The sequence below is a fragment of the Rhinolophus sinicus genome, linkage group LG01 (genome assembly GCF_036562045.2).
Source record: "Rhinolophus sinicus isolate RSC01 linkage group LG01, ASM3656204v1, whole genome shotgun sequence".
In the NCBI taxonomy this organism is placed as follows: domain Eukaryota; kingdom Metazoa; phylum Chordata; class Mammalia; order Chiroptera; family Rhinolophidae; genus Rhinolophus; species Rhinolophus sinicus.
In genome coordinates, this window is record NC_133751.1 from 22578234 (window position 1) to 22599593 (window position 21360).

The window sequence follows — 21360 nt, forward strand, 5'->3', positions numbered from 1 at the left end:
TAACCGCATTAAGCTGCCTCTGCTGAATAGATTACACTGACTTATATTCTTTTGCCATTATTCTTATAATTTAGAACATTAGTCTTAAACTGTATGACAATAAAAATTACTTTTGTTATAAAACTGGCTTATGACTCATCTTTTCTATACATTAAAAGGTCAAGTATGTGGTGATAAAAGGAGAATTCACTCTGGGTGGTGAATGCACAAAGCAATATATAAATGATGGATTATAGAATTGTATACTTGAAACTTATATAATTTTACTAACCAGTATCACCCCAATAAATTTAATATAATTTTTTTTAAAAAAGGAAAAAAAGGTTGAAAACATTACAAATCCTCAAATTTTAGAAAAAGAAGGAATTTTTAGAAAGAGAATTAAAATATGTTACTGCACACTCAGTAGCATGTATAAATAACTGTTAACATCAATTTAAGTTAATAATATGTTATCCTAACTCTAACCCATAATTTAAAATTTTAGATTTTTGTAATTCCTTGCATGCTTTTCTGCAGTTCACCAACAATACTTTATAAAAGCAAAAATAAGTGCACTTTAGGCAAAGCTTAAAACCTGAGGGTCAAATTAGGAAACATATACTCATATAAGCAAAGGCACTAACTTTGCTTAAAAGAAACCAGACTGTTTTTCATCCAAATGTGTGAAAGTTATTTCCTTTCATCCAATAACAATGCTATAATCTTCTTATATGTGAAGGAAAACTCTATGAAGAATTTATCACATGTTTTTACAATTCTGTATAGAACTAAAGAACGTAACAGAGCTTATTAAATCATGTAAAATATTCATAGCATAAGAAAGATATGACAGAATCGAAATACATAAAATATGATTTGCTCTGATATTTTAGAAGACAATAGATATTTTAATGGCTTATTTTCCGCACAACAGACTTATCATTATTAAATTTATCGAGAATCTTCGCCCTCTTATATCCTCACACTTTATATATGCTACTGCAAGATATAAATTTGGTGCTGTATAAAAATACATTACCCAGCTATATATTAATCTAATAAAATGTGGTACATCCAGACAATGGAATATTATTCAGCACTAAAACAAAATAAGCTATCAAGTCTTACAAAGACATGGAAGAAACCTAAATGTATATTACTGCGTGAAAGAACCCAGTCAGAAAAGGCTATATAACTGTATGATTCCAACTATATGACATTCTGGAAAAGGCAAAACTATGAAGATAATGAAAAGATCAATAATTGCCAGGAGTTAAGAGATAGGGAGAACAAAGAAGATTTTTAGGTCACGAAACTATCCTGCATGATACTATAATAGTGGGTACATATCATTCAGTATACATTTGTTTAAACCCATAGAATGTACTACACTAAGAGTAAATCTTTATGGTGCAAATTAGTAGTTACAAAATAGCCACGGGTATGCAAAGTACAGCATAGGGAATAGTCAATAATATTGTAATAACTATGTATGGTGCAGGTGGGTAATAGATTTATCGAAGGGATCACTTTGTAAATTATATAAATGTCTAACCACTATCATGTACACCTGAAACTAATATAAATAATGTTGAATGTCAACTGTGATTGAAAAAATAAAAATAAGAGTAAATCATAATGTGAACAATGGGATTTTGGCAATAATGACATGTCAATGTACGTTCATCCATTGTAACAAATATTCCGCATGGGGGGATACTGATAGTAGGGGAGTCTATGCATATATCAGGGGGTATATGGGAAATCTCTGTACGTTCCTCTCAATTTTTCTGTGAATCTAAATCTGCTTTAAAAAATGAATATATTTACCCTTCCACTCTAGGCTCGGTTCCAGATAATACAAAAAGGCAAAATGAAATATTCCCAATATTTCTTTGCCTGGTGTAATGCTTTCTGTTTTTCATATTTAATGGATTTCTTCACACTTTATCTTAGCCAAAAGGCCGAGAAGTGATAATGGATTTCTTTATAAAACAATTCACAAAGTTCTTATTTATTTTATCCTTCAATGAAACCTCAAGGCAACACGTGTTGTTCCACAGATTTACCTCAGGCTTCTTCTATGGGGATTTCAAAATTCTCTTTTCATTGAATGAAACTTTCTAGGGTGCGAGTATATTTGTATGTGTCCATACATTTGCTCTGTGATACTTATTGGTGATACTGACATTTATTGGCCACTAGGTGCTAGATGATATGCTACTTATTTTACACATTTAATTTTAACTATATGAAATTTGGGGTGCTTGTTTTTAGTCTATAAAAAAGGGTAATTTCATATGGTTTATTATGAATTTTTTTTTAAAAAAAAGGCTCATTTATTATTTAAGAATGATGGGATGCTGGTATGATTGTTAGTTTAGTTTACAGATGATAAAACTGAGTCATAGACATGTTAAGTAGTTTGTCCAAGGTTACGTGCATAGTAAGTAACAAAGCCAAGTAATGAATTCGGCAATTTGACTCTACCGGCCATTGAATGAACTGCTTTGCATTATAACAAGATAACGTACAGTGAGGGGTATGTATGGGGTTTTCGCTTCATTTTGGAACTCCTTCCCTTTGATAACCGACTCAAAGGCTATCATTACTCAAAGTATGACCTGATCATAAAGAGCAACATGGGCATAACCTGAGGGCTGTTAAAAATGTAAAATCTCTGGCTTTGAGATAGGAGGCTGAATTTTCCTTGTAACAAGATTCCTAGGTGATTCCTAGGTCCTTAGAGTTTGAGAAGAATTAATTGTGCTATCTTGATTGTTAAAACTTAATGAGCATATGTGAAAACGAATTTACATACCAATAGGTAAAGAGAAAAAAATGTACAAGTAATAAAAATGCCATGGTTCAGGTAACCTGTGTTCAGTGAGCAATAACATTTGATATGGAATTTTGGCTCTATACAAAATGAATCTTATAGATGCACGCATCCTCTCCCATTCTTCTTCTTTCCACACATCTCTTTAAGTTATTAAGTGAATAGATGTCTATAATGTTTCAATATCCATGAGATTGTGTCTGCTGGTATGCTATTTCACTTCTTACAATACACACTTTGGTTTTTCCCATTCCTCCTAGAACTTTTGGGTTTTAGATACAATCTCTGACATGGATTATTTCTTTCCACTAGATGGCAGTAATGGCAATTTAATAGTACATTTATAAAGCAACTACCCGTTTGCCACAGGCACAGCAAACAATGACTGTGCGTGAAGGTTTGTGAATTGCTTGTTTTAATATAGGGAGCAATGATTTGGTGCCAAATTAAAGAACACTTTTCTCTCTTGATGTCTGCGTTTAGATTCCATTTTGTTTGTTTTCCAAGATTGAAAGCAGTCCTGTTTGCATATCTCTTACCCCTAGCTCTAAGAATCAGCAATTATGAATAATTTTCATTGGTAAGAGTTTGAAACTATAGGTGGTTGCTAATATAAGATACTTTGTTACTATAACTATCAATAAATCATTCCATTAGCCCAAGTTTTAATGGTGATTTTTCTATTTTTTTCTATCAAAGACTGTTTATGATTTCTAAATGCAGAAATTCAAGATTTTCCTGAGAAATCATGGGTTATAAATTCATATTTTATTAAGTTCTGTACTAATAAATATTTAAAGGGCACTGCATACAAATACCATACTATAGAATTTAAACAATAACAGTGAAAACAGATTTATAGTAAAGTGATAGTATTTTATTAATGCTGTTCTATTAACATTTTATTTAGTATTTAAATATGAGTTTTTGCATTCAGAATGTTTTCACATAAATATTTAACAATCATCTTAAAGAAAGGAAGAAGTGTATTAATCAAAATATAAGTTCCTTTGGGATATATGCAACTAAATTGTAGTCTTGATATATCAAAGAGAGTAGAAATATATTTTACTACTGATCAGACTTGTCTATGTTAAAACTGGAAGTGTTAGCCTAGTGCCTCTAGAACTAATTATGCTACGGAGCCAGACTTTGGCTTTGCCCAAATAGTCATTGACAGTAAAAATGAATAACTAGGAAAAGCAAATTAGAGTATATTAAAATATCCGTATTTTATTATTTGAGTCAACAGAAACAAACTGTCAAATTTCTATAAAGTTTTCTAAATGTTTACTCTCAGTTTTCATATGTTTTGTTTTCTGATTGGTATTAGTTTTCAGAAGAGCCTGTCCAATGGACCGCCCTTTGGATAGCACTGCTCTAGACTGCTTCCTGGCACAGAGAAGCTGCAGCTACTGGAAAACTGTTAGATTTTAAGCAACCACACATAGTGAAAACCAAGACTTGTCAAATTTACCCTAGAAAATCCGTGAGGAATGGGCCAACTTGAAGACCAACCTGGGGTCTCTCGATTCGTCTAACAAAGGCAGGCTTTTTTATGTTTTTTAAAATATGTTATCTTTGTTTATCCAAAATGCTCAAGTTGGTTTGCATTTGGGTGAAGTAGGAAAAATATTTATATTTCTACACTGGATTGACACACATCATGGGTGCTCAGAATGATGCTCCCTGGCACAGAGGCTGATTCTTCTCTCCCCGCTGGGACTCACTGAGCCTTGGCCTTCCTTCTGTCTGTATTTCTCTCCTACTCCCCATTCTGCCTGCCTTCCCCTCCCCACCCCCGATTGAGCACTGATGCCATGCTCTCTTCTAGGGCCATATCTAGGGATTGAACTGTGAAAACTTATACTAATAACCAAGAAAGCAGAAGCCTTGTCTCTGCTCACACAATGTAATGGCTTCTGGAGATCAGCTGAGCAATGTACATACACTTGGTGGCAGGATGAAAGGCCACACAAAGAGCTTTCTATGGTGGTATCTTTCAAAAGCACTTTGGTGCTAGGCCCATGGCAAATAAGCTTGAACTTAGGTTTTTATGTCCGAGAGCTCAATTTTGTTTGGATGGTGTCATATTAACTTTCTAAAGACCACTAATTTAATTTCAAGAAAATTCCGTAAATATTTATGAAAATATATTATGTGAATATTGATATATATATTTTGAAGGTCTTTGACATATGTCACACTAACTTTTGCAACATGTTTTATATTTAAAATCTGAAATGAGTTCAGTGTTAACTTTCAGTTATACCTACATACATGTATATATGTACGTACATATATGTGTAAATGTATGTATAAAATATGTGTATATAAATGTATACATTATACGTCTAATATATGTATGAAATGATGATACATATTAATCATTTTTAATTTAGCTGAAAGCTAATTAAATTTCAGTGTTAGACTATTTTGGATTTTCCCTTAGATATGAGAATTTATTTTTCATTAAACTGGAAATGTTTACTAAAAGCCAAATAAGTATGGAGTCATTATATATTACAGAGTATTACTAACAATCATTTGTAATTTTAAATGTATGTTACACTTTTTTCCTTCTAATTTAGTGTATAAAATGTGGAATATATTAAAATTATCCAGTCTATTTACACACCAGGTAGGTGAATATACCTGAGTTGCTAAAGTATGTATATTGGGTTGCCAAACCTGGATCAGAAAGCTGGAACATTTTATCTGTACTAGTATTTCTCTATTCAGCGTAATGATCTGTTTTTGTTTGTTGTGTTACTATTTCAAAGGTATATATTTTAAAATGTGAATCAGTGTTTGAAACTCAAGTTAAAATTAGCACTATTCATCATTCTGCCAGCCTACAAAATAACAAAAACAGCCCGTCCAACAAAACAAAACAAATTACAAAAATATGTGCAAAAGTGATTTGTGTACCATGCAAACCCTACGTTGAAAAGCAGTCCTCAGGAAACTAAAGAAGCAATAAGTTGAAGAAGGGACAAAAGATATGTTTTCAATAATATGCTCCTCTCTATGTGCAAAGCCATGGTTTTCAAAAAGTACAGGTAATGTTATGCATGGTTGTGCATATGTGTATACCATCTATGTCAATTTAGGCTGAGTATTGAAAAAAATATACAAAACAGTAGTACACAGAAAACAGTCAAATCTAAGGATTAACGGTGCTCAGGAAAGTCAACTTAAAACAAATGTATGTATTTGTGTTTGGGGACCAAATTTTCATATAAATGAGGGGGGAAAGCCTGATTGGGACTTAATTTTTAAAATGTAAGTAGAAATAATGCAAGTAGGTTTATGTTAGCTGTTTTTAAAAATTAGGTTTTTTAAATTATAACATAACTTTAGAATGAGCAAAGCATTGGATGTTATGTATGTTATTGTTAAATAATTCTCTGTAGTATAGCACATCCCCAAATCCTTCAAGTTTAATTTTAGCAAGGAGTAGATGGTCATATTTGTAAAAACATATGAGGGGACTATCATTTTTCTGAAGGGTACCTATCATGCCTTTTGATGACACTAAAGATGAGGTTGACGACTAAGAGGATGAAAGTAATAGTATTTACATAGAACTTTCTGCATACCATCATTGTTTGAAAGATTTTTTACATATTATTCTATTTTGTTGTGACAATAAAATAAATCATAAATCAAACATTACAGTCTTCTGTTTAAAAGCAACTAGTGGATACAAATCCACTCTTGCAAAGTGCTATAATAAACACTTAACTGACTTTTCACTTTCTCTCAGGCCATTCTTCACATAGCAAAGCACACTCTTAAAAATGTACATCAATTCACATCTCTTAATCAAAAGCATCCAATGGATGCCTCACATTTGACTTAGGAAAAAAAATATATAATACTTTAAACATGGCCTGCAAGAACTTACATGGCCTTGAGCCACCATATTGGCTGCTTTGGTAGTGCTCAAATTTGAGCTCTCTCTTTGGAGGGAGTGCACTTCAGAAACAGTGCTTTCTCCTTGGGAACTTGACTCTGGCTCTTTCCTGTCTGGGATGCTCTTTGCCTGCTAACTGCATGGTAAGCATACCTCTTCACTTTTTCAGGTCTCTCTTCAGATGCCACCAACTCAGAAAAGCCTTCCCTAACCAAAATAGAAGATACCCTCCCCCTCGCCTCCCACACATCTTTATTTTTCTTCACATTTGACACTATCAAAAACTGTGTAATATTTTTTATTAGTTTGGTTGTTTGCTTAACGTCTGTCCCCCATGCCCCTCATCAGTACCACAAGAATCTAAGAGCCATGCTTATGTTCACTACTTTAACCTAGTGCATAGTAAGTGCTCAATTAATATTGATAGATTGAATTGGAACATCTTGTCAATTTTCTCTTCACACTTTGGCTGTGCTAAAACTGCCTGATCTACACTGTTAACTCCAAATCTAGGCTCAATGCTGAACACACACACACACACACACACACAAAATACACCCTTACACAGGGATTTTTAAAAACTTGCTATTTTGAAAAGCTTCTTAAAAGCACAAGCTAGCTTTGTCATGCTGTTGTGTTATGATTTACATCTTGTAAAAATAAAAATATTTTTTCTATGCAAATATAAGGTGGTAAAAGTCAGATGCATCTATCAGTAGGTAGGTACAATGTATCGGTATAGCATACAGTAGTCCCCTCTTTTCCATGGGGGATACATTCCAAGACACCCCCCCCACCCCCCCCACCCCCCCACCCCCCCGCCCCGTGAATGCTTGAAACCACTGACGGTACTAAACCCTAGTCAACTTCTTCAATTCAGCCAGAAATGTGGCAGCTACTTCTTCATCGGCAGACACAGCCTCTCCAGTAATTTTATATTTTCAGTCCAAACCTAGTGGCCTGGTGTCACACATTTCAGGCGATTCCTTGCTGAAGACTTTGTATAGGCACAATGCTTTCTGGTGCAACAGGCTGCTGTCAAACGGAACACGTTTTCTGTTCACATCTTCCATGCACAAGTTTAATGCCTTTTCTATATTAGCTAAGCACTTATCACACACTGTGGTTATAACTTTTGCAGATTCAGTTGTGATAGCATAATTAACATGATTTTTTTCCCTTCTTCATGGAAAATTCATGGATAGAAGATCCATTCTTATTGTGCATCTTAGCAACCTCAGCATACGATTTTTAAAATGTCCTTATTAAGTCCAGAACTTTTACCTTTTCACTTAAATAAAGCACTTTACAATTCTCTTTGTCATGTTTAAATTGCCAGCACCAGTCCTCTTGCTCTTTGGGCCCATTATTAAGTAAAATAAAGATTACTTGAACACAAGCACCGTAATGCCAAGGCAGTCAATTTGATAACCAAAGCAGTTCTTAAGTGACTAATGGTCAGCTACCATATACAATGTGGAGAGACTGGACAAAGAGATGATTCACATCCCTGACGGACGGACTGGGACAGCTAACGGTATCATCATGCTACTCAGAACTGTGCGCAATTTAACACTTATGACTTGTTTATTTCTGGAATTTTCCATTTAATATTTTTGGACCAAGGTTAGCCACAGGTAACTGAAAATGGACTAAAGTGAAATCTCAGATAAGGGGTAAGTACTATATATAAATATATAATACATGAAACATTAATATAGTCAATATTGTCCGTATACATGTAATATATAAAATAATGATGAATATATTATAAATGTAGTGTTTTATATTTTATATATATATGTGTGTGTGTATATATATATATATATATATATATATATATATATATTTCTGATGACCTGTCATTCTAAACAAAATGACTAATAATTTTGTTATTAAGTAATTTTATTTATTTTCAAATATGATTTTTATATGTTTATTTTCTTGAATTATATTTAACTGTATAAGTAAGTCTATGGCTTAATTAATTTGTGTTCTCTTCATTATGACTTACCTTAATCTAAAGAGAATCCTGAATATTTTAAACCACCAATGGAAGGTTAGCAAAAATAGCCAATCTATCCCCTAACTCATTTCTTTCTACTGAAACACATGGTTTTGCAATGTGATTTTGTTTCATCAAATGTGTTATCTGAAACATGCAAACAATTACACATCCTTACAAATCAGCATGTATTCAGCTTTGAGGATCAGATATTGTCGGAGATGGATAAGACTAGATCGCACGTAGATCACTATAAAAACTTATTGTTTAAAACTTGATACCTTGCTCTAATATAGGTTTCTAAGTCATTTTCATCTGGCTATCTGCTTTATCTGCTTTTGGAGTTAGATTATCACTACATCACTGAGATTTGCCATTCATGACAATATCGTGCCTTCTAAATTAAAACTATGATTGAAGGAGGAAACTGAACAGCCAGATTTTTATTTTCTTTTACTAAAAGTTAGTGTGTATAATATATATGAACCTGAAGGGATAACTATAAAAAAACAAGATGAAGAGCAATGCTCTTGGTAGTTTATGAAAATAAATGTCAACAGCAAAAATATCCCTTTCTGACAAAAGAGACATAAAAACGTGCATCTGAGGTTGTGCTTTCTGAGGTTGGAGAAGCGCACGTGAGGGAAGTACAGAGGCCCATACCACACTTTGACGTTGGCCACATGGGGAGGGCACAGAGACCAAGAGGGGGAACGGGTTCGTAACTTTCTCTTTATATAAGTCTGTTTTGAGTTTTAAAACATATTATTTTTACAATTATATATATCTATATAATTATGTATTTTTAAATATTAATATATACTTACATAATTTACTTACATATATTTATGTAATTTGTTTGAATGTATTATATATTATTATATACCCATATAATATATAATTACATATCTTTAAAATATATAATGATATGTTATTATATATCCGTGTAATCTCTGTGTGCGTAGTTGTGTGTGCACACATACATATACATATGTAGATCTTTAAATTCACCAGTTGTGTTTAATTTAACATTGTTTTCCTGTGTTTTATTTCTGAGCCTATCTTTCCTAAGTATATTTTTGTGTCAGCTGTCTTTGGGTAAGAAATGTTATCAACAAAAATGAATATCTTAGTGTCAGGAGAGGAAGTAAATCCGTAGCATTAAAATAGCACTTTGTTAATGTATTGGTTAATAATTTAGGCAGAACAGATATTTTAAATTATTCTAATGAATTATAAGAAAAGGCAAAGTATTTCCTTCAGTCCGTTGCAAATAACGTATGTCTATTTCAGAAGAAAGCACATAGCTGATCAAAGTAGATTATAAATATGAAACATATTAAAGATTCATAGTTTGAAACAGCAATAGTAATATATAAATAGTAGATGTAAGTAGATTACTAACAGGGGTCATCTAACTGAATAAGGAAAGAAAGGGTTCTTATCATACTGATTTAATAAGTAGATCTTACTGGCAAAAATTTAAATCCAGCATAAACATTAATTATGTTCATCATAGCAAATAAACAGAATTATTGTTACTGTAGGAACACTGAGTTCATAAGCATTTGCACTAAAAGGAAAAACTGTTTCAGGGAAAAGAGGACATTGAATTAGAAGGGAAATAGTTTTGTTGACTTTTCTCAAAAATAGGACTGTACTGCAACTTGCCAAATCTAAAAATTGACTAGAAGAGTTTAGTTAAAAACATTTTGGCTTCACTTAAAAATGTACTTTGAGGGCTAAGAGTTCTGCTCACATTCTATGCCCTATATTACTATACAAAATTAGAAGAAAAAATCACCAAATATGGTATAATATGTTATAGTACAATATTAAAATAGCTTTCAAATAATTAAGACTTACTGTTATTTCTTCATCATCCCTTCACAATGCCATTTTAATGATCAATAGTAACCTGAAAGGAAAAGAAATATATCAAGGTATGGTCATCATTTAAAATTTCCATGAACTCTGCTGAGAGAAGAACTTTTAACGTTCATCCCCCCACACACACACACACAAACACAATAAATACATGAGGTGATGGATGTGCTAATTAAATAGATGGGAGAATCCTTTCAAAATGCATACACAGATCATATCACCACGATATACACTTTAAATAGCTTACAATTTTATATGTCATTCATACCGCAACAGAGCTGAAATTTTAAAAATCCTATGAACTAACATATAATGTTTATTTTACATTTATTCTAAAAATCTTAAAACCAAAATATCCTTATTAAAATGGCATGTCTAAAAAATTTGAATACTTCAGTTTACATTCTGTCCATTGGAAACACCTTCCCTACAATAAAAATAGTCAGCCTCTTGGATTTCCTAAAAACCAGTACACAGTTATAAGGTATATAACATCAATAAAGTATGTTGCTAGGAATAATCAATCCAAGGCATTGTAAGGATTCTTTCTAATTTGGAAATATACAACTTTCAAAAATAAACATTCACAGGAGTCAAAATTAATAAAAGTATTAGAAAAGGCCCAGTCAAAATTAAGTTTACATAAATCTAATTTCAAGTTAAAATGTTCTCTTGCTATTTTTATTGTTATAGTTGTTGTTGTTTACAAAATACCATAAATATTTTAGAGGATTGCCATATGGGTGAACATACAAAACACCATAATTTATTTAATATCTCTAATTTTATTTTGTTAAAAAAAAACATTTTTTTTTTTTAAATCATAGGGGTTATTATTAGTGGAATCCTACTTTTTAAATACAGTTTTATTTAAAAACGTTAATATAGAAATATACTATAAAATGTCTAATGTCTAAATTTTTAATACTTAAAACGCTATTCCTATTTTTTTAGAAATGTTTTAAAATGTCATTTTATATGCTGCATTTACAATTAATTTCCTTACCAATCTGATTTGCTGCCAGAGGCATCAAGAAATTATTTATCCATGAAAATAACTAAAAGAATTTGAAATGAGGTGAAGATTTTGGAAAACGTATGCTTACTGATGAGGTTTTACAAGTTATATTCCAACTCTGTGAGAATCTACAAATATTAACAAGATGATTAATGGGCTAGTCCAGTTTTTCAAACAGTAGAATATTCATGAAGGCTGTAGAAAGAATGTTTTCCTCTGTTGACCTAGTTCATTCATAGTTGGCAAAATATTTGGAAAGTAAAACATTAAGAAAGGCTGGTCTCCTTTCCAGACCATGAATATGCAGAAAGAGGACAGCAGAATCTAAACTTATAAGCCAATGTTTCAAGTTTTTCATTTTAACCCTATATAGTCTATTTTGTTTGTTTAACAAACTCTACACTATATATGAACAGTACAATTATACAGAGTGGGTACCAAAAAAATGCATACATTTTAAGAAAGGAAAAAAGCTATTAAAATTGCAAGACTTGCTATATACCAATAACAAAAGACGAATACAAGTCACGTTTGACTTCTGCAATTATAAGAGGTGCTCAAAGTGGTTACTTACCATCAGCGTCCAGACACATCTGATTAGACAAACTACTACTTGAGCAACAGTGACCAAAGTGTCCACTTGTATGCATTTTTTTGGTACCTCTGGTATATTTTTGTATAAATAACTGTAAATAATTCTTGATCTTTTAATACTAAAGTGAACTAGAGAAATATTGAGAACAAATTCTAAAGTGAATTAATAAAAATCAAGTAATAATACATCTGTATTTGTTAAGTCAAGTTATGTAAGCTTCTGGTCACTTTTACGTTTTTTGTACTCCTAGTAGAACATAAGGAGAAAAAAATAAAAATCCATAATTAATTCTGTTAGTGCCTGTAACTTACTTTAAAATACTCCAGTAGGTATAGTATGAAGTATAATACATCAGATTACCTTGACTTACAATCTAGAAAAAATTAATCAACATTTGGAGGCCTCCAGTCAGGGATCCACTCTCTAGGTTGGTTAGGATTTGAAGTTTCCTAATTGATAGTTTGCACTCCAGGGGCAACTGTGACAAATGCTTCAAATTTCCAAATATTGCTCTGTGAAACTATATGTGGGGGCTTGGTAATTTACAAAGAAGTGTACCAATTTTTCACTAGGGAGGGAAGTGGTGATCGAGACGTGATTGGCTAGAAATGCAGAGCAATCATCTCCCTATTGTGTGAACAAAGTATAAAAATCCCAGTATAAGGTCAAGAAGGCTAACATCTTTGATACCCTAGATCTAGAATTCGATTTAATTTGTTACCCACCCCTTAATGTAGAAGGTGGCTCCTTGCTGCTGCCAGCAGAATAGTGATGCCGTTGCTCAGCAGTGAACCTTCCCTACAAGGTCCTGGATGGCATCCCACAAAGGACACAAAATTGAGGCTACCCCCAAATTATTCAAATGGGCTGTTTGATGGATTTTGTGACTGATTATTAGTAATAGTTTGGATGTTTACAGAAATTGGTTTGTAAATTATTTGGGAGATTGTTTATGTTTTTTTTATTTGTCCCTTAAAAACTATCTGGTAGCAAAGTTGTAAGAGAAGAGACGTAGTCCCTACCTATTACTTCTTGTCAAAAATTAAAATGTTGACACAAATCTCTGATGATTGCTGAAAGTACACATTAGCTCCAGTCAGTTCACAACATCCGCCTGTTGAATGGGAGATAACTCAGGTTCAAGTAACACATTTTTGCTAGAGAAAGTAGATGGTGCTGCAGTAACAACTCCATCTGACTGGCTTAAAATTACAAAGGTATATTTCTCACTCTCACTAAATGCCCAATAAGGTTGGCAGAGGAGCTTTGCTAATCATAGTAACTCAGGTAAGCAGGATAACAAGGAAGCCTCCATCTCAAGTGTGGGGAAAAATAGGAGAAAGTTGAAAGAACACTAGCAATCAAATGTTGTGGCCTCAGGTACAATATTTATTGGCCTCAACTACTTTTCTGGCCCCACTTAAGTCACAAGGGAACTAGGAAATGCAATATAATTCTATCATGTGCCCAGAACAGGGGAGAATCAGAAATATTCAGCAAACTTTTAAAATTACCACAGCTATTCAATATCTACAATTGAAATTGAGTTTTTCTGTTTGAACAGTATATCCTAAAGTTGCAGTCTATTGTACAATTAATTTTTTGCAAGGAAAAAGGGATAATTAAGTTTGCTTTTGTTTTGCTATTGAGTTACTTAACTAAAGATCCAAATCTTTATGATTGAAATAAATTCTATTTTAATCTAAGCAACCTGAAATATGAGTAGGTCAGTTAAATGATATAAAAATCATTAATTTTATTTTGCAATGAGAGAGTCTAAAAAAAGATTTAAAAAGAGACTATATTTTCTATTTACACACTATAATAGAAGTGACCAAATCTTAATGTGCATACTAATAATGAGTATTTGTTACAATGCAGATTCCTGGGTCCCTGGACTAATATAATTGAATAGGTCTAGCATTTGAGTGCAAGATTCTACATTTTAAAGTACACCTATTTAATTTTGATGCAGGCAATACTAGGTCTTGGAACAAGACTTTGAGAAGTAATGGCTGTAGCTGATTGGTTCCAAGAAGCAAGAAGCATAAGTATGACATTTAATTGGTGGAAGAGCAAGTGGTCCTTCAGTCAATTCATGGCAAATTTTAGTTAGTGGCTGAAATTTTATTATAAAAATGTATCAAGAGAACACTGACTCAGCAGCCTCGACAAGATGCAATAGCTATGCATTGACACTGCTTCTCTTCTCTGCATAAAAACTTTGAAAAACGGGTATCTTATTAGTCCTCACTTAAATTACAAAGAACAGGGGCATATTGTTCTCTATATAGATGATTCCCAAATTGATATCTCTAATCCAGACTTCTTTCCTGAGTTTCAGACTCAAATATCCAACTGTCTACATACATAGCTCCATTTGGATAGACCTAACAGGCATCTCAATCTTTATATCTCAAAAACCAGATTCTTAACACTTACCTCCAAAACTGTTCCTGCTGAAGCCATTTCCATCTCAATCAATGACAACTATTCTTTCAATTACTCAGGTAAAAACCTTAAAGCCATCCTTGTTGCATCGTTTTGCATTTTCTCAGTCATTCAGCAAAGCCTGCCAGTGCTGCCTTTGAAGATGCCTTCCAGAATCTGACCACTTCCTATCACTTCCTTCACTACCACTCTAGTCTAATCTAAGCCACCATCACCTCTCACATGGACTGTTGTAATAACCTCCTGTTCTCTTCAGAGATGTGCTAGTAAATGTCTATCAACAACTGTATTTATAAAGAATAAATAAATATTATAGTCATATAAGAAAAGAACACAAAGAAAGGAAGGAAGATGGAAGAAGTATGAAAAGGGAGAGGAAAGAGGGAAGGAAGGAGAGAGAAATACAAAAAGAGAGTGACAGCAGGAGCAAGAACAAGAGAGAGAAATCAACAAAGAAAAGAAATTTAGATGATGTATTACAGAATTATATACTTGAAAACTATGTAACTTGACTAACTATTGTCACCCCAATAAACTTTAATTAAAAAAAAAAAAAAGAATCCCTAATGCACAGCTTTTGTAGATTTCCATGGTGTAAACATTCCCATGATGGCTAATCTCAGGCAACATGACCACATGTTTGGGAAGAGATGTGCATAGTGGGGTCCTGGGAGCCAGTAGGAGCGAGTCCCAGCGTACCATGGGTGCCCCCTTCTTTCAGCCTTCCCAGCTGATATCCTCTTCCTCACAGGCTGCCAGAATGACTTGAATCTGATGACGTCCTTCATCAGCCCAAAGCCTTTCAGAGATTCGCCATTTCACTCCGGGTAAAATGTCAGATTTTAATAGATTCCAAAGCCCGCATGATAGGGCCCAGGGCTGTCCTCTGCTCTGCAGTCTCCTCCCCTATAACTCTTGCCTGGCTCACTGTCCTCCAGCCACCCATGGCTCCAAGCTTGATCTTGAACATACCAACGACGGCCATTGCACTTTCAGTTGTCTCTGCTTGGAACACTTTTTCCCTAGGTATGTCACTCTTTTACTGCCTTCTGGTATTTAAACAAACAGCACCTAATCAGTCAAGACATCAAGAGAAAGCTGGGACTCAGAAGGGCAGCAATAGAAGAATTAGGAAAGATCACCAAGGACAAAGAATTTGTGTCATTAGAGACCAAGGCTCAGATCATCCCTACCACTGCATTCCCAATTAGTATGTATGGATGAGAAATTTGGACAGTAAGGAAGGCTGATAGGAAGAAAAACAACAAAAAAACCCACAACTCATTTGAAATATGGTGCTGGAGGAAAGCTCAATGGATATCCTGGACTGCCAGAAAGACAAACAAGTGGGTCCTAGAGCAAATTAAGCGTGAAACATCACTGGAGGCAAACTGACAACACTGAAGCGGTCCTACTTGGGGCACAATATGAGAAAACAGGATGCTTAGGAAAGACAGCAACGCTGAGAAAACCAGGAGACAGCAGGAAAAGAGGAAGACCAAATATGAGATGGATCGACTCCATAAAAGAAGCCGTAGGTGTGAGTCCACAGGAGCTGAGCAGGACTGTTGAGGTCAGGACATTGCAGCCATCACTCATTCCTAGGATGACCAGGAGTCAGAGCTGACTCAACAGCATGTCACACATACACACACACAATCAGGGGGCCCCGCCCAGAACATCTGATATAAAACGGCATAACAGCCTTCCCTCTCTAATCCTGCAGCTTGCTTTATTTTCCTTTATAGCACTTTTTACCCCCTGACATTTATACAGAGAGATAGATATTATTATTATCAATATTTATTATTGTCTGTCTCCTTAAGGGCACACACATTGGTTCAGTTCCTATGTTCCTATCCCCAGTTCCTATGACACAGTCTGTCACATAATGAACTAATAAAATCTTATTGACTAAAGCAACATACAAGCAAATAAACAAAGAATGTAATTTCAGGTAATGAAAAGTGCCATAAAGCAAATAAAGGAGGATGGTAAGTGATCCCTGGGGGTGCAGTGGCCGGTGGGTGGTAGATATCACAAGAGGTGATATTTAAGCTAAGGTCAGAATGACAATGTAATTAGCACAGTGTGCACATGAATAAAAATTCATTATGGGATAAAAGGAAGGAACGGCTTTGTGGATGATTTTAGAGTTTTAAAAGAGAATAGGTAAAACAAACCAATTGCTACATGTGTTCTCAAAAAGTGCCCACTAAGTCCTAAAATGAGAGTGAAAAGATGATATTTTATTTAAAGGAGAAGGAAAAGGAGGCAGAAAGAATCACCACCTGTAAAGACCCACCCTGAAGAGGAATAGGGAGGAATAGAAAAATTCAAGGGGAAATCCTTATAGTTGTACAGACCTTTATACTTTCAAAGTTTACATTTTCAAATTTCTTTACCGTATTTATCTCCGATAATTACCTTTGAAAATTGTCAGAGTTTACTTCCATCATTAAGTAAAAGAGCCTGAGACTTACAGAGGAGAATGCCTTCTCTAAGATCCAGCAGACTAGCCAGTTAGTGAGAGAGACATACCTAGCCGTCCTCACCCAGTCCATTATCCCATGCCCATTATGCCGTTATGCTATGCTGCGTTGATAAAAAACTGGCCAGAGTACCTGGAGGTTGCCAATCTGCTCACTTGGTTCACATTTAAATTCCACAGACTTGAATTAAAGGTTAAATTTGAACGCATGACAGGAAGACCAACAGTAACATTAACGTTCAAAGATTTCTTCATGACCCCCAAACAAAGCCCAGACTCCTGTAGCTGGCATTCAATGCCATCACAGTGTGACTCCAATGAGAATATCCAGCTTTATCTCATATATGCCTTTAAAAAGAAGTTTTAAGACCTTTTGCCTATCCCATATCATTTTTCCAAACCACTGAGCATGAACAAAAGCAAAGAAAGCAGAAGGTAGGATTTGTTCCGCCTATGACATCTACCCTCTTCTTCTCAACTCTTTCTGTTGCAATTTACCGATCTTTAAGGAATCTTTGGCAAACCCCTCAAATCCGCTGTGATATCACGATATTCTTCAAGTTTGATGACACCAGGCATTCTACTTTGTACTAGTTATTTGAGAAGTTGTTAAATAGTCCACCCCCCAAATAGAATACAAATGATTTGATAAAAGGACTGCCCCTTCTGTAACTTCTCCAATTTTATGTGCTTTTTGCAGAGAATCTGCTATGTAGTGGGAAGTCAATAAACTTTTGTGAAGTTGGATAAAATTGATTCAAAGAGAAAAATATGTAACCCTCAGATTAATGATTCAACAGTCTATTAAAAGGAGAAGGAAATATATGAGCAATATAGGGCATAGAGCAAAATCAATAAATGAAATTATTTGAGAGAATGAAGAAAAGTAGAAGTTAAGTGGAAAGAGCCCATTGTATCTTCAGGAGCTGGCACATGCATGGTGTAGAATAGGTACACAATAAATACCTGTTGAATGAATAAATGAATGAATGAACAAAAACATGTGTGCAAGTGTAGAAAAATAACTATTGAAATATAATCTTAAAACCGTGTCCATCATTTCAAGATAAATGGGCAGACACAAACAGAAATGAGGTTTTTAGTATAAAATATACTATTCAAAGAATGAGAGAAAATATGGCTGTATTACCTCATTTCACTGTTCTTTGTTATAAAGCACTTTCCTAATTAATTTCATTTGAACCACAGAACAATTCCGCGAAGAGGCAGGAGAAATATGATTCCATCCATTTCACAAGGAACAAGATCAAGAGGTTAAGTCTCTAGGTTAAGATCAGAATCAGGGGCAAAGTCAAAACTTAAACTTCCCAGTTAGGAACCCTCTAAATCTTTGACATTCTACCTATGTTCCACAGAAGATCAGAATTGTCACCCCCTGGGGTCTCCTTAGACAAGCAAACTCTCAGATTCCACCCCAGACACCTGGATCAGAATCTGAATATTAACAATATCCTTAGGTGATTTGAAATAATCTTAAATTTAACTGTTTACAGGATATAAAACTGGATATAAATCTGTCTACCTTCATGGATAAATAGATAGAGCATGATATATGATATATATATCAAGAGAAGAACCAGTATATAGATATGTTACCCTTATTTAATAACATTGAATAATGTTATTAATATTTGAGTATTATACTCAATGTTATTGAATAATATGATTTATGTAAGATATATTACAAAGATATCAATTAGAAAGGAACATTGTTTAGGTCCCTGAATATGGCCTTTAAAAAAAAAAAAATTAAGGGATGAGCCTCTTCTTAATTAAAGCAAATTTAACTGAAAGCTTGTTTAGTGTACTTGTATTAATGATTCAATCATCTCTTTGAAAAAGAATACAAAAGGAAACACAAAGTAATATGGCAAGCACAATAGTTGGCATCCATCTATAAAAACAAAGTATTAAGAGAGGTTTATTTCAACACATATTAACACCAGGGGATTTTTACACACACACACACACACACACACACACACACACACACACACAAGCTAAATAGAATGGATTTGATGTTCAACAGAAATATGAAGGTTGTGACATGCTAATTAAAGGAAATTGCTTTTAATGATCTTACGTTAGTAACAATAAACAATAATTTTTAGAAATCAAGGCAATACTAGAGCTTAAATATAGCTTATTATAAGCACATGTATACTTCATGCTTCAGATAAAAAAATGGAGAGAAGTAGGAAGTTCATTTCCCCTTTCAGGTGGGTGAGAGATTGGTTTTATTTTATATTTTTTAAAGGTTCAGACAAAGCATTTCTTAAAAAGTGGTTGAAAATTCAGCTATTAATCATGTTTGAATTCCCAATAAATAGTGCAATACTTGTCCCCAAAATAGACACACAGATTAATTAACTAATTTGAAGGCCAAAGCTGAAATGTTTGGGGTGTATATGTTTGAGAAGGTAAATTTAAACCGTAATATAAATAATCCTGCGTATTGTGACAAAGTAGATCCCAGAGACCTTTAAAACATGTCACCATAGAACTCATTTCTTCAAGTAATATTCTTCAAGCAACAAAGCCAAAAAATAATTTAGTCATGACTATAAGTCATCTATTATTTAGTCAAATATCTACACTCAGAATCTACTTATATTAGAGATTTCACCTATAATCTACCCACAACAAAAGATCAATTGGGAATTAAGCGGCTTAACTATCAAAAATGTATATTTCAGTTTCTTCATAGAATTTTCATTTTTGTTTTTTCCTAATAATCTCAAGACAAGAGGGTTAATACATCTGATAAAATGCCTGAAATTAAATGATATGCAAAACAAAAGTATACATAACTTCAGGATACCTCATCCCAGTTTTATAAAAATTCGATGATAATGAAGTGAGTCTGAGTTAAAGACACATTTAAAGGGTATCTGGCAATTTTAGAACCCCATTCTCAGGAACTCACTTGGCAATGGTTAGACAATTATATAATATAAATATTTTGATAGAAAAGGAAAAAAGGAATAAACATGGATGTTTATCCAGGTAAATTAGAGAAGTCTGAAAGATAAGCTATATGACTTCCTGATATAAAAGCAAAATCTCCAAAGAAAAATTAGAGTGCCTAATATTTTCCATGGCCATCCTTCTTTTTTATGTCTAATCTTCATAATTGATTTAAAGAGTTTTATATTTTAGACAGGTTGATGAATAGAAAACTTCTGAACTTATTGACCTCTTAGTGGTCATAACTTAACTTACAAAGATGGATTGAGAGAGGAAATTAGGCAATGGTGGGCTGGTAAATGTTTAACAACCCGTTCTCAGAAAAAGAAAAAAAGGACCTGATTTGCAGTATTTGCTAATTTCTAGGGTGAAAATACTCCTGCAGCAACCTATTTCAGGCAAAGAAAATAATGTCTCTTAAAAATGGAGTTTAGGAAGGAATAGTTACATTGACTCAATCAAGCTGGTTTAGCCAGTTTCAGGGTATCACTGAAATTAGGTCATACTAAGTAGATAAATATTTTATGGAAAAAAAGTTGATTAAATACATACGTATGTAAGTTAATAAGTATTTTATTAAAATATTGATTAAATAACTTTGGTAAGTAGTATCTAATAATTGCCACTTTTAGGGATATAGTATATACATTAGTTTTTTGAATGCCCTGAAAAGTACTGTACATATAAAATCTATTTAACATTGTTTAATATAGCATCCCTTTCATAGTTATTTGAATTCCAGATTTTATTTATTTATTTATTTATTTATTTATTCATCTCAGAACACCTAGTAACATCAAATATGGCTCTGGTTACACACTTGATTCACAGACATAGTAGGCATTCAGTAATCACAGATTACTGACAAAAAATACTCTTCTTTTAGAAAGGTCATAAGAAAAAAGGTAAAGAAAAGGTACATGAGGAAGTAGAGGAGATTCTGTCCTGTCTTCCATGAGATTAGATTAGTTTTAGATAACTGTGTCATTGGTACAATCACAGGTTTGTTAATTTATTAGAAAGATATTTATTGAGCATCTACTATATTCAAAGCACTATCAGAAACCAGGCACTGTAAAATTTCAGTTCTTTATTTTACCTATAAAGGTAAGTGCTCCATTAGGCAAGGCCAATTTTAGCTTTCTTTCTTTTTTTTTCTGTTTTTTAAATTTTGCAATGGGGAGG

At 33.5% G+C, this 21360-nt stretch overlaps 1 long non-coding RNA gene across 9 annotated transcripts in view; it reads right to left on the minus strand.

Annotated features, from left to right (window-relative positions):
- LOC109447544 (uncharacterized) overlaps positions 1-21360 on the minus strand; it is a 659535-nt gene that overhangs the window by 380234 nt on the left and 257941 nt on the right. For all 9 annotated transcript variants that reach the window (XR_012494223.1, XR_012494217.1, XR_012494213.1 and 6 more), the window contains one exon: positions 10612-10663. This is a non-coding gene — a long non-coding RNA (uncharacterized LOC109447544). The remainder of the gene's footprint in view (positions 1-10611; positions 10664-21360) is intronic.